The 14,958-nt window shown below is 36.7% G+C and overlaps 1 long non-coding RNA gene across 1 annotated transcript; it reads left to right on the forward strand.

The window, feature by feature from the left end:
- Nucleotides 1-314: 314 nt before the first annotated feature.
- LOC132345464 (uncharacterized) lies at nt 315-14,483 on the forward strand. Its single transcript, XR_009494801.1, has 3 exons — nt 315-384; nt 5,177-5,220; nt 14,292-14,483. It is a non-coding gene; the product is annotated as an uncharacterized lncRNA (long non-coding RNA).
- Nucleotides 14,484-14,958: the final 475 nt, after the last annotated feature.

The following is a 14,958-nucleotide window of genomic DNA, read 5'->3' on the forward strand; positions in this document are numbered from 1 at the left end:
CCTAAGTAGCTTCTTTCTAGAGAAATTTCATCTGCATGTTTCTAATCCATTTAAAATTAGATCATGAAAATATAGTTTTATAAGAGCTATCCAAAATCCTTGTGAGAGAGTTCCTTTATTTTTCCCCTATTAAACGAAGATGTCGCATTTGTTAAACTTCAAGTATTCTGCAAAGCTAGAAACCTCTTAGAAACGGATTTTAAAACTTGGCAGTCTCTATTCTTTTATCCCTAAGGCATATAGTAGGTACTTTGGAAGTTTCTTTGTGCATTCATTTTTAGAACACTGCTTGGAGTTTACTCATAATGGGCTGAGTTCCTTCCTTTCCACCAAGCCACAATTCTTCCTTTGGAACTTCTCCTGAATTCAAAGGATGCTACACAGGTGGATTATCATGAAGGCTTCATAAGAAAGAGTTTGAGACAGATATTTTCAATTTTCTCTTAAAGATAACTTCACATACTTCTTCAAGCAGGACTGTGTTCAAAATCACTTCCTGCTGCATGAATTCTGAATGTCATTATAGTTTTCCCTGATGTACTGTTTGCTATTATAATCAACCCTATTTCGATTTGACCATGTTTGAACCCCAACTTAAGAATCTTTTTCTCTTAAAAGCATAGAGAAATTAATAGACCAATCACAACATAAATGTCATGTTAATCATAATTATTTTATTTGCTGTCACATAATTTTTAGTTTACTGGTATTATTAACAAGTATAAATAGAAATTAACTGTTTTCTAATCAATATTACCTCAAATGTATTGCTTTACTGCCTATCACTATTTCCATTACTCACTGAAAAAAAAATTGTGTGAATGTGGAAATATAAGTTTAGGCTGTACAGTGAATCCTAAAATGAATCTGGCAAATATACAGTGCTAAAAGCTATTGTCCAAGCATACTGTGTTGATGTGGGTTCCATATCTCTAAAGCTCACATAAGGGAAATCTATAAGTATTTCATATGATAATTACTAACACTGTGTTTTAGATTATTTAAGAGGGTTAATGTCTCATAAAAGGTTGATATATTTTAATGGACCTTTCAGGCTAGAAAGATAAAATGAATGTGGGGGTTACATGCCATTCTTATTGATCATACTTCTATATTTTCATCTGCCCCTTAGCCACTCCTCTTCTCTGACCAGCATTTCTCCCTTTTGGCCCCATTTCTCTGTCTTCTCCATTCCAGGATGGAACCATTGCTCCTCCTCTTTTAGCCCTTATTTACAGGAGAACATTTACTGTCTGCCCTCCACATCTGCGGAAAGAAAACTCACGGATAAGAAGGGCTGACTGTATTCACTGTGCTAAACTATTTTATATGAGGAACTTACACATCTGTAGTTCCTGGTATCTGCAAGGGATCCTAACACCAATCGCCTGCCAATACAGGGAGGACTGTACACTGTGGCATTTTCACTCATCTATTACCAAATCCTACAGATACTTTTCAGTTTCTATGGCATTCAGTGTCATTTCATTCCACAATAAGCTACTCCCTTGCTGATTATGTACTCATTGTAGGACACCCTTTTTTTTTTTTTTTGGTAACAGCATTATATCTTGGTTGTCTCCCCTGTATTCTCGCCACCCCTTATCAATCTCTTATGTTGGTTCCTCCTATACATGAATTTCATTATCTTAGTTCTTTAAGACAACTTAATGGAGCAGGTATTAACTTCACTAGTTTAGAAATGATGACCCTGAAGATGCTTTTGTTGTTGTTCAGTCACCCAGTCATGTCTGACTCTTTGGGACCCGGTGGACTACAGCATGCTTGGCATCTCTGTCCCTCATCGTCTCCTGAAGTTTGCCCAGGTTCATGTCCATTGCATCAGTGATGCCATCCAGCAGTCTTATCCTCTGATGCCCTCTTCTTCTGCTGCAAACTTTTCCAGTATCAGGGACTTTTCCAATGAGTTGGCTTTTCACATCAGATGACCAAACTACTGGAGTTTCAGCTTCAGCATCAGTCCTTCCAATGAGTATTCAAGGTTGATTTCCCGTAAGATTGACTGGTTTGATCTCCTTGCTGTCCAAGGGACTCTTGGGAGTCTTCTCCATCACCACAGTTTAAAGGTATCAGTTCTTTGCCATTCTGCCTTCTTTATGGTCCAGCTCTTACAATTGTACATGACCACTGAGAATACAATAACCTTGACTATACAGACCTTTATTGGCAGAGTAATATCTCTGCTTTTCAACAATATGTCTAGGTTTGTCATCACTTTTATGCAAAGAAGCAATCATCTCCTGATTTCACAGCTGCAGTCACCATCTGCAGTGATTTTAGAGTCCAAGAAGAGGAAATCTGTCACTACTTCCACCTTTTCCCCTTCTATTTGCCATGAGGTAATGGGACTGGATGCCAAGATCTTGTTTTTGTTTTTTTTTAATATAGAGTTTTAAGCTGGCTCTTTCACTGTCCTCCTTCACCCTCATCAAGAGGCTCTTTAGTTTCTATTCACTCTCTGCCATTAGAGTGGTATCATTCACATATCTAAGGTTGTTGATGTTTCTCCCACCTATCCTGATTCCAGCTTGTAACTCATCCATCCTGGCATTTCTCATGGTGTGCTCAGCATACAGGTTAACCAAGAGGGTGACAGAAGACAGCCCTGTTGTACTTCTATCTCAACTTGAACCAATCACTTGTTCCATACAGGGTTCTAACTATTGCTTCTTGACCTGCATACAGGTTTCTCAGGAGACAGGTAAGATGGTCTGGTATTACCATATCTAGACTGGTTCTAAATCAGAAAAGGAGTATGTCAAGGCTGTATATTGTCACCCTGCTTATTTAACTTCTATGCAGAGTACATCATGAGAAACGCTGGGCTGGATGAAACACAAGCTGGAATCAAGATTGCCGGGAGAAATATCAATAACCTCAGATATGCAGATGACACCACCCTTATGGCAAGAAGTGAAGAGGAACTAAAGAGCCTCTTGATGAAAGTGAAAGAGGAGAGTGAAAAAGTTGGCTTAAAGTTCAACATTCGGAAAACAAAGATCATGGCATCCGGTCCCATCACTTCATGGCAAATAGATGGGGAAACAGTGGAAACAGTGTCAGACTTTATTTTTGGGGGCTCCAAAATTACTGCAGATGGTGATTGGAACAATGAAATTAAAAGACATTTATTCCTTGGAAGGAAAGTTATGATCAACCTAGATAGCATATTAAAAAGCAGAGACATTACTTTGCCAACAAAGGTCCATCTAGTCAACGCTATGGTTTTTCCAGTGGTCATATATGGATGTGAGAGTTGGACTGTGAACAGCTGAGTGCTGAAGAATTGATGCTTTTGAACTGTGGTGTTGGAGAAGACTCTTGAGAGTCCCTTGGACTGCAAGGAGATCCAACCACTCCATCCTAAAGGAGATCAGTCCTGGGTTGGGAAGATCCCTTGGAGGAGGGCATGGCAACCCACTCCAGTATTCTTGCCTGGAAAATTCCAATGACAGAGGAGCCTGGTGGGCTCCAGTCCATAAAGTCACTAAGAGTCGGACATAGCTGAAGTGATTTAACAGCATCAGCAGCTGCTAAAGGAATCCAGATATCAGCTAGCTTTCCTTTGTTCTTTAAGGCTACTTCTACCCATGCCTAATCTGTATTCTACTCATTCAGTCTCTTACATTCCATCTCCCTGCATGCCTAGTTTTGAGTAGTACATAGTCATTTTATCACTTTCATTTTTTTTTTTGGTATTGTTTGAAGACTGCTGCAAATCACTATAAGAAAGCAAATGGCATAGCTATGTGATTGCCACAAAATTTGAGGAATCACATCAACTTCTTGATAAATATAGACAATCTAATTATGTATAAACTCGTGCTATTTTAATGCCAGGACATTGTAACTCATACATTCCTTTGTATAAAGAAGCAAGTCAAATATTTTTAATAAATAATTGCGTGATATCTATTGTATCTGTTCCCACATAGCTTTACAACCAAATGTCCCACCAATAGAAGTTATAAAGTTTTTGCTGTCTATAATGAACAAAAGTCAAGTATAATTAATCCTGGCCAATTCTCTCAGCTCGCTTGTACCCTTTAGCTCTATCACTTTGGAAATCATTGAGGTTTAGGTGTGACTGTAACTAATACATTCCCATACGTGTCTAACACCTCTTCTTAGCAACCCCAGACTTCCGTATGCACAATTATTCTGGAAAGTGTAGATTTATTCCCTTATGAGCATTTTCAAAAAGGTGCAAACTGAAGTGTAAATAGCATTCATCTCACCAAGTCGATTGGAATGTAGCTGCTGTTAAGGTAGTTTTAAAAAAAGAAATATAATGTCTTTCTCAGAGATAAAGATTTTGAATACAAAATATCGAGATACGGAGATCCTTTACAGCTTAGTTCCAGCAGTTTGATTTTCAGCTTTAATTTGAGGACAGTCATGGTTTGGGTATGATTTGAAGACAAAACTTGGAAATCTGCATAAACAATGGGGTAGGTGTCTCCTCATCTACGTGGTTTATTCTTGCTAAGAGTGTGCTTCTAGAAAAGAGGTAAATGTGACTTTGTTAGGTGACAGATCTGCTCTGTTCGCTCATGCATGTAAGCACAATCTAAGACTCGCTGGCTGTGAGAGTAATTTCATTTTCAAGTAATTTACTCATTAAATAGTCTCTTCCACATCTTATTAAAACCCGAAAAGCATAAGAAAAAGAAAAAAACAAACAATAAACAAAAAACACTGCTTTTAGAAACTACAATCAATCTCATTGATTTAAAAATGAAAGTAACTTGCAGTCCCACCCCCACCTACCCTGCTTGATTGTGACTCTAAATGAAAAAACTGGGATTTAAGTATCTTTGTTTTTGGAGAAGGAAATGGCAACCCACTCCAGTGTTCTTGCCTGGAGAATCCCGGGGACGGGGGAGCCTGGTGGGCTGCCGTCTCTGGGGTCGCACAGAGTCGGACACGACTGAAACGACTTAGTAGGTTAGCAGGTTCTTGTGCTTCTCGTAGTAAAGGCATACAATAGAAATGCAATAAATGTTTGTAGTAATCAACTAAAGATATAAATGATGCTGCTGTTATAGAAATGACTGAATCTTACAATGGTAAAAAGGCTTAATAGTTTACTATCACATGATTTGAAGTTGGAATTAATAGGTTTTGTTTTATTTTGTTTTGCTTTGTTTGTCAGACTTGGAGTTCTTAAATAGCTAAGCATGGGATTAACTTTGACAGGTAAGTTTTATTGTTTGGGTACACATTAAACATTTGGTTTTAATTGAGGTTTTTTTTGCTCAGGCCACCCAAAAGTTTCCTTTTAAGAATATGTTTATGTCTGTATGTTTTTTCCCTGTCACTATTTGCTGATGCAGTATTTAATTTCTTTCATTTATGGCCTAAAGTATAATATTCTGCCAAATGAAAGAGAGTTCACTAAGTATGAAAAAACATATTTTCCAGTTTTCCATTAGGAAATCCAAACCTCCATAGTTCCATTAAGATGCTGTGTTTCACTATTTTGTCCTAATTCACTAGTTACAGATGTTTTAAAAAAGTGCTGGAAGGCATAAGACCAAGATCTAACATGAATATGGAAATTAACCAAGTAGGTATCCCAAATTTTATTTCCTGTTAATTTAAACTTACATGAAACTAAAATAACTAGTAAATTCATTCATTTTTTTTAATACATAAAAATGATTATTTCACTGCCTGATTTTTAACACACATTTTTTTTTAATTTAATTTTATTTTTTAAACTTTACATAATTGTATTAGTTTTGCCAAATATCGAAATGAATCCGCCACAGGTATACATGCGTTCCCCATCCTGAACCCTCCTCCCTCCTCCCTCCCCATACCATCCCTCTGGGTCGTCCCAGTGCACTAGCCCCAAGCATCCAGTATCGTGCATCGAACCTGGACTGGCAACTCGTTTCATACATGATATTTTACATGTTTCAATGCCATTCTCCCAAATCTCCCCACCCTCTCCCTCTCCCACAGAGTCCATAAGACTGTTCTATACATCACTGTCTCTTTTGCTGTCTCATACACCGGGTTATTGTTACCATCTTTCTAAATTCCATATATATGCGTTAGTATACTGTATTTATGTTTTTCCTTCTGGCTTACTTCACTCTGTATAATAGGCTCCAGTTTCATCCACCTCATTAGAACTGATTCAAATGTATTCTTTTTAATGGCTGAGTAATACTCCATTGTGTATATGTACCACAGCTTTCTTATCCAGTCATCTGCTGATGGACATCTAGGTTGCTTCCATGTCCTGGCTATTATAAACAGTGCTGCGATGAACATTGGGGTACACGTGTCTCTTTCCCTTCTGGTTTCCTCAGTGTGTATGCCCAGCAGTGGGATTGCTGGATCATAAGGCAGTTCTATTTCCAGTTTTTTAAGGAATCTCCACACTGTTCTCCATAGTGGCTGTACTAGTTTTCATTCCCACCAACAGTGTAAGAGGGTTCCCTTTTCTCCACACCCTCTCCAGCATTTATTATTTGTAGACTTTTGGATTGCAGCCATTCTGACTGGCATGAAATGGTACCTCATAGTGGTTTTGATTTGCATTTCTCTGATAATGAGTGATGTTGAGCATCTTTTCATGTGTTTGTTAGCCATCTGTATGTCTTCTTTGGAGAAATGTCTATTTAGTTCTTTGGCCCATTTTTTGATTGGGTCATTTATTTTTCTGGAGTTGAGCTGTAGGAGTTGCTTGTATATTTTTGAGATTAGTTGTTTGTCAGTTGCTTCATTTGCTATTATTTTCTCCCATTCTGAAGGCTGTCTTTTCACCTTGCTAATAGTTTCCTTTGATGTGCAGAAGCTTTTAAGGTTAATTAGGTCCCATTTGTTTATTTTTGCTTTTATTTCCAATATTCTGGGAGGGGGGTCATAGAGGATCCTGCTGTGATGTATGTCAGAGAGTGTTTTGCCTATGTTCTCCTCTAGGAGTTTTATAGTTTCTGGTCTTACGTTGAGATCTTTAATCCATTTTGAGTTTATTTTTGTGTATGGTGTTAGAAAGTGGTCTAGTTTCATTCTTTTACAAGTGGTTGACCAGATTTCCCAGCACCACTTGTTAAAGAGATTGTCTTTAATCCATTGTATATTCTTGCCTCCTTTGTCAAAGATAAGGTGTCCATATGTGTGTGGATTTATCTCTGGGCTTTCTATTTTGTTCCATTGATCTATATTTCTGTCTTTGTGCCAGTACCATACTGTCTTGATAACTGTGGCTTTGTAGTAGAGCCTGAAGTCAGGTAGGTTGATTCCTCCAGTTCCATTCTTCTTTCTCAAGATCGCTTTGGCTATTCGAGGTTTTTTGTATTTCCATACAAATTGTGAAATTATTTGTTCTAGCTCTGTGAAGAATACTGTTGGTAGCTCAATAGGGATTGCGTTGAATCTATAAATTGCTTTGGGTAGTATACTCATTTTCACTATATTGATTCTTCCAATCCATGAACATGGTATATTTCTCCATCTATTAGTGTCCTCTTTGATTTCTGTCACCAGTGTTTTATAGTTTTCTATATATAGGTCTTTAGTTTCTTTAGGTAGATATATTCCTAAGTATTTTATTCTTTCCGTTGCAATGGTGAATGGAATTGTTTCCTTAATTTCTCTTTCTGTTTTCTCATTATTAGTGTATAGGAATGCAAGGGATTTCTGTGTAACACACATTTTTAAGGGCACACACATACATCTTACACACACAGAAGAAAGAGATTGATTTCTTAATAATTTCTTTTACTAATCTAGAATATTGCAGTCTAAAACTTTGCTTTTCATGCGTTGCTATCTTCATGATTAGGCAAGCATCAGTAGACTCCAAGAAGCATGTACTCCAAGAGTCTTGAGTATCAGATGGTAAAATTTCATCCTTTTAGTATAAGAATGCGTGAATTCTTGGTCTCTCAGTCATGTCTTGTGACTCCATAGACTGTAGCCTGCCAGGCTCCTCTGTCCAGGGAATTTTCCAGACAAGAATACTGGAGTGGGTTGCCATGCCCTTTTCCAGGGGATCTTCCTGACCCAGGGATCGAACCCACGTCTCTTGCATCTCCTGTGTGTTCAGGTGGATTCTTTACCACTACACCACCTGGGATGTCCAGTACAGGAATAAATTCATAGTAAAAAAATTAAATAATTTATAGAGGTAACCCACACGGAGAAAAGGTTTGCACCTTTGTTGGAAATTAAGAAGTTTGCCATTTAATTAATATTAATTTATTTAGAGAAATATGGATCGTGGCATTCTGTATGGAATTTGGGGAAAATAAAGTAAAAAATCAGTATTTTTTAGTACTATTGAAATGAGAACAAGGCATTATTTGAAAGGCATCAGCACTTAAACCATTAGAAATCTGTATTCTATAGAAAAGCAAATGATTTTCCAAGCTCTACCACAGCCTGAATGAAATAATCTCTCAAGACCACGCAAATCCCTTTGCCTGGATTGCATGCTCAGCATATACTTTTATAGTAAGAAAAAGATGCCACAGTTTGCAAGTATAATCATTCCAGGAACTAGAAAGGAATGTTAAAAAATTCTATTTTATGTGAAAAATTGGTATTCTATTTCATAAACTAAACCTTTGTTAAGGCAAATAATTTTACAAATATTCATTGAGCTAAACATATAAAAATGAGCAAGACAGTCTCTGCATTGAGGAAATTCACAATATGAAAGCCTCTGTTACAGGATATTTGTTCATATCCTGATGGTTTAAATGCAGATGGGAGAGCACATTTATTCTACCTGGGTTTGTCCACTGAAGGCTTCCTACATAAGGTGACATTTCTACTTCAATGGATAGTTTTTCTTCATGAGTTTAGTTAGCATATAAATTGAGTTACATTTCATAAAAAGTAGATCACCAAATTAATTGTGTCTCTCTCTTTATCCCTCTTTGTTTCATTTTAATAATATCACATTGAAAATGATTAAACTATGAATATATAGTAATGTTTTAGGTGGGTCCAAGAAGGACAACCTGAATAGGATTGGGTGTCTCAACTTTCAATACACCAGATTTTTTGTTGTTGTTGTTCAGTCGCTCAGTCACGTCCAACTCTTTAGACCCCATGGACTGAAGCATGCCAGTCTTTCCTGTCCTTCACCATCTCCTGGAGCTTGCTCAAACTCAAGTCTGTTGAGTAATGATGTCGGTAATGCCGACATCAAATCTGTTGAGTCTGATGTCGGTAATGCCATCCAACCATCTCCTCTTCTGTCGTCCCCTTCTCCTCCTGCCTTCAATCTTTCCCAGCATCAGGGTCTTTTCTAATGAGTCAGCTCTCTGCATCAGGTGGCCAAAATTTTGGAGCTTTAGCCTCAGCATCAGTCCTTCCCATGAATAATCGGGATGGATTTCCTCTAGGATTGACTGGTTTGAACTCCTTGGAGTCCAAGGGACTCTCAAGAGTCTTCAACACCACAGCTCAAAAGCATCAATTCTTCGCTGCTCAGCCTTCTTTAGGGTCCAGCTCTCACATTCATACATGATTACTGAAAAATACATAGCTTTGACTATACGGACTTTTGTTGGCAAAGTAATATCTCTGCTTTTTAATATGCTGTCTAAGTTTGTCACAGCTTTTCTTCCAAGGAGTAAGCATCTTTTAATTTCATGGCTGCAGTCACCATCTTCAGTGATTTTGGAGCCCAAGAAAATAAATTCTGTCACTGTTTCCATTGTTTCCCCATCTATTTGCCATGAAGTGATGGGACCTGTGCCATGATCTTCATTTTTTGAATGTTGAGTTTTAAACTAGATCTTACCTAGCTTAAACTAGATCTTATCATAGTATTTTATTACAGCAAAGAAAACAGGTACAGTTGCACATGGCCTACACATATACGGGGCTTTCCAGGTGGCGCTAGTGATAAAGAGCGTGCCTGCCAATGCGGGAGTCTCGAGAGATGTGGGATCAATCCCTGGGTCAGAATGATCCCCTGGGGTAGGAAATGGAAACACATTCAAGTATTCTTGCTGGAAAATTTTAAGGGAAGAGGAGCCTGGTGGACTACACAGTCCATGGGATCACCAAGAGTCAGACACCAATGAGTACACATGCAAGCAAGCAAAATGCACATATATGCACACATACAAATTCAAATAAAAACCATTGAAAAAGAATACAGATTTTATTGAAGTTGGGGAAATTAAGATTGTCGATATACTGCACATATTCTTGAAACTCCCCTTTAAATTTTCTCTCTTCCTTAATCTTTTTCAGCTATTCTTTCTTGTCCTTTGTCCTTATTCCTTTAATGTTCCCATTTGAAACATTACTTCCAAAATCCTGTAATACACCCCAAACTACAATTTAAAAATTAGTGAAAAAATGTTTTCCAGTATTCAAACCTTTCATCTAATTAAAACTTAGACTTCTTTTTGCCAGTCAAGCATGAGGTGAGGATCCTTACTTCAGATGTGTAATTCCCAAATGATAATGAAAAACAATTTAATATTTCTCTTTATAAATGTAAGCAGGGAATAAGAAAAACTTTGTGAAATGCTCATTACACATCAGGAAGTGTAGGTAAAATATCACTTGTGATTCTCACAATACCAGGTAAATGTTTTATTTTTTAACAGACAAGGAAGTTGACACATTTCATTAAAAATATAGATGAGAATTAAAGCCAAGTTTGTCTGACTCTACATACTCGCTTTCTGAATACATTAGAATGATTTTACAAATAGTGGTAGAAGCAGTATATTCTGAATGTGTGAGCACAGACATTTGAAAATAAACTGACCAACAACAATATCTACAACAAATTTCCTGAGGCTTCAAAATATGTTTGACCTCTTTTCCATTCTCTTCCCCCATAAAAATTCATCCACATTCTGAAAATAATGATTTTAGGAATAATCTCCAATTGCTTAATGCCATAAACTCCAAAGCAACAACCATTACTTTCATTGGAAAATCTTGAGATTGTGAAGGAGGAGAAATCTTTCCTAAAGTTACCTTTTGGGAAAAGTGAGCTTTTAAGATCTGTTTTCTCAAAATATCATTCTGTAAATGGTCTACCAAAGACACTCCAGTTGGAAGACTTAAGAAATGAATCTACCAGTGACCAAGGATGGCAAAGATTGACACAGGATATTTGAAGCATTAAAAAAAAATGCCTTTAAATAATTACCTGAGGCACTAAAATAGAAAATTTTTAACATGACAGAACCCTTCCAGCATTCTAAAACTTCTATGCTGATCTAGCTACATTTTTGGAGTTCTTCAGCTGACAAGGACATTTGTCAGGGTAAGTACATACAGAAAATTGTATCTACTCTATCTAGCTGTAAACTTTCCAACATCCTGGGAGGAACATACACATTTAAGACTTTTTCAGCAACCACTAAAGCAGTATCAGGAAACTACAAGTTAAAGTATAAGACAATTAAAACAGATATCATTGATCTAGAGTTTTATGTATTCCCTCTCAGAAGAATTCAAATAAAAGTCCAAAATAACCCAGTATAGATGTCTACCTTGAGAAGAGTCAGAGGAGTGCCTATAGCAACTAAGAAAAATGTTCTCTGCTAACGAGTCATTTCCCATCAGAAACTAATAATGTAGGGAGACTAGATAGGACATTCTACAAATAGTCATACATTTTCTAATGTTAACCGGCAAGTTATAAAATAGTTTTTCTTTACTTGAGAAATGCATTGTACTGTATAGGGAATTTACAGTTTTAAAGAGAATGATTGATGTGTTGAATTTGAAAAAGTTCACATAATTTAGTAATATAACCTCCTTTTCTGTTATGATTTGAAGTATTTGCAGCTGTAATGGCCTTTGAGTCCCCAGGATAAAGGCCTCAGCCAGAGCCAGGAGTGGCCTATAAAGTTCTCCTTGACAGAAACTGGGATGGAATCCAGGCTCATTTCAGCAATATTTGTGGAGAAGAGGATTGAACTCAATATATTTGACCCAAAAGTGCATTTTTGGGGCTTGCACCATATTTATTAAATCCCCGTGGCAGACCTAGAAGTTATTAAATGGGTGAGAGCTGGCTTTATAAAGACACAGTTCTAAGCAGCCATAGTTCAGTTCAACATACTTTTACTGATCACCTACCTGGAGACATATCCTAGGCTAGGAACTCATGGTTATAAAAAAAGAGGCAAGTATCATCCACAGACTTACTCAACTCTCAGTCTAGTAGAGCGAGAAGGCAGATATAAATAACCATAAAACATGGTATAGTATGATAAAAGATTGTAAAACGGGTACACAGTGCAACTGGGAGTTACAGATACTAAAAAAATCCAGGACTGCATTCATAGGGAAAGTAGCATTTTGAGTTGGGTGCTGATGAAATTGTGTGGAGGGCTGGGGGCTGGGGGCAGGATTCCAACTAAAACATTAGTAAATTCAGAATAAATTCAAGAAACTGAAGTTAGCATTTCAAGAAGAAACATTTTAGCTGGATTCTAAGATACATATTTTTAAAAGAAAATATTTTAAAATATTGAAATTAAGATTTTGATATGATTGTCATTGATTCAGTTGGACTTGTAAAGATAGGCTGGCCATATAAGATAGAAAATCAGGAATTTGAAAATCAAACAGAGAAGAGTTAGGGCTACTGCTTCAGTACTTACCAGTCCTGTGGCCTTGAGTATTAGTTTCCTATTGCTGCTGTAATAAATTGTCATAATTTGTGGCTTGAAACAACAATAATCTATTATTTGACATTCTTGAGGTCAAAAATCTGAAAGGGATCTGCAAAGTTGTAATACTTTATAGAAGTTCTGGGAGAAAATCTATTTCTTTGCTATTTCCAGCTGGCAGAATTCACCTCATTCCTTGGTTCATGGCCTCTTCCTTCATTTTCAAGGACAACAGCACAGCATCTTCAAATCTCTGCTTCTGTCATCACATCTTCTATGATTCTGATCCTTTTCTTCCCCTGTTATAAGGATCTTTGTGATTACATTATTTCTAATTGGGTAATTTGGGATTTTTTGTTTTGTCTCTAAATTGTGTCTGACTCTTTTGCAACTCCATGGACTGTTACCCAGGCTTCTCTGTCCATGGGATTTTCCAGGCAAGAATACTGGAGTGAATTGCATTTCCTTCTCCAGGGGATCTTCCTGACCCAGGGATTGAATCTGCAACTCCTGCTTGGCAGGAAGATTCTGTACCACTGAGCCACCAGAGAAACCTAATTCAGGATTATCTTCCCATTTAACAATCCTTAACTTAATCATACCTATAAAGTCCCTTTGTGATGTAAAGAAACATATTTACATTTTCTGGGGATTAGGATGTGAACATCTTTGAGGGACCATTTTTCAACCTACTGTACCCTGGGAACTTTATCCAATCTCTAAAGCATAGCTTTTTATCATGTTGTAAAATAGGGATAATAATGTTTCACAGGGTTGTTTTGAGGCTCAAATGAAAAATAGAATATAAAACTATTAGCATAACACAATAAAAAATTGTAATTACTATCATTACTGTTGTAAATGGTATTATCATTTTGAGATTTCTGGATATAAGAAAGCTTTATTCATTTTATTTGGCCATACAGGGCTGATCCTTTGAGGAGCAAGATTAGTTACACTGTCAGAACTTGGTATGTCAACATTGAGTGTCATGAAGTTTTCTATGGAGATAATAGAGACATAGGGCACTCTTATAGGATGTAGTAAGGCAGTATAACTTTTCAAGGGGACTATAGGACAAACTCTAAATATTTGCAGTGTATATGATAGGTGTAAAATGAATATTCTCATGATTTTTAGACTGCCCGAAATAGGTAAACAATATTATTCCAATAGAAAACTTGGCAAGAACATGATAAAAATTCTCTGAAAAACAATCACAAATCAAAAACAAATGTTTAAACTATATATTTACAATCAGTAGTAATCAAATAAAGAAGTGGTAAAATAATTAATTGCTGTGATCCATAAATGGGCCATGAGAAATAAACTGTTAAGGGTGATACTGGATCTTATCCAGTACTACATCCTCAACAAGTACTGAGATCTCACCTTTTGGAAGCTGGAGGGGTATTGGCCATATTCAAAGGAGTACATAATAAATAAGAAACAATAGGAAGACATATTATGCAAAATGCAGTGGAGATTTCTCAGTGGTGGTCTCTGGTAAGTTTAGAAAAATATTCACAAAAGTGTAGCCTTCAAATATCCACCAGGTCTTGAAAGTAACAAGTTAGTTTACAAAAATGCCAAGCCCATGAAAAATGTCTTATTTTCCTCACCTGTTCTTTATCTGCTTCTACCCCAAAGGAGAAATAAACAAAACAGAACAAAACAAAGAAGCAAACAAGTGAACCAAAGAACTCCACAGAATTCATTCAGAGAAGGAGGAGGTGGAGAAAAAAGAAAAAGGCAACTACCTTCTATTCCTGAAGTCACGAGGCCCATTTATAATAGGCAAGGTCTGAAAAAGCTGAAGAGAATGTTTATCTTTGAATGAAACTCAAAGTTTCTATTATTACCTGAGGCTAGATGCATTTAATTACTGAATTGAGAATCCATAGAGCAATTTAAGTTGCAATAGGACTTGCTCTTCCATAAAAGTGATTGGAAAAGTCATGAACTTTTACCACTAAATGGTTATAGAGGGAGAGTGAAAACACAATACAGCTGGTTTTTATTACCCTCAGTGAGTACTAGTAGTACAGTGTACTAGTTATACATACATATTTAATCCAGCTATCATTAACATTAACAAAAGCTAAGGAATGATCTAAATATTCAACACCAGTAGAAATTAAATAAATGATGAGACAAGAGTAAGTAGAACTTTATGTGGTTTTTGAACACTCTTATTTTATCATAAAATCTTTGACAGTGATTGCTCAGTGTATCTGTTCATTTTAACATAAAATTAATTCTGTAAACTATTCACCATAGAGGGCTGTGATGTTTTCCATTGTTCTGCAGTGGTTTG

Source organism: Bos taurus, chromosome 1, assembly GCF_002263795.3.
Source record: "Bos taurus isolate L1 Dominette 01449 registration number 42190680 breed Hereford chromosome 1, ARS-UCD2.0, whole genome shotgun sequence".
Lineage (NCBI taxonomy): Eukaryota > Metazoa > Chordata > Mammalia > Artiodactyla > Bovidae > Bos > Bos taurus.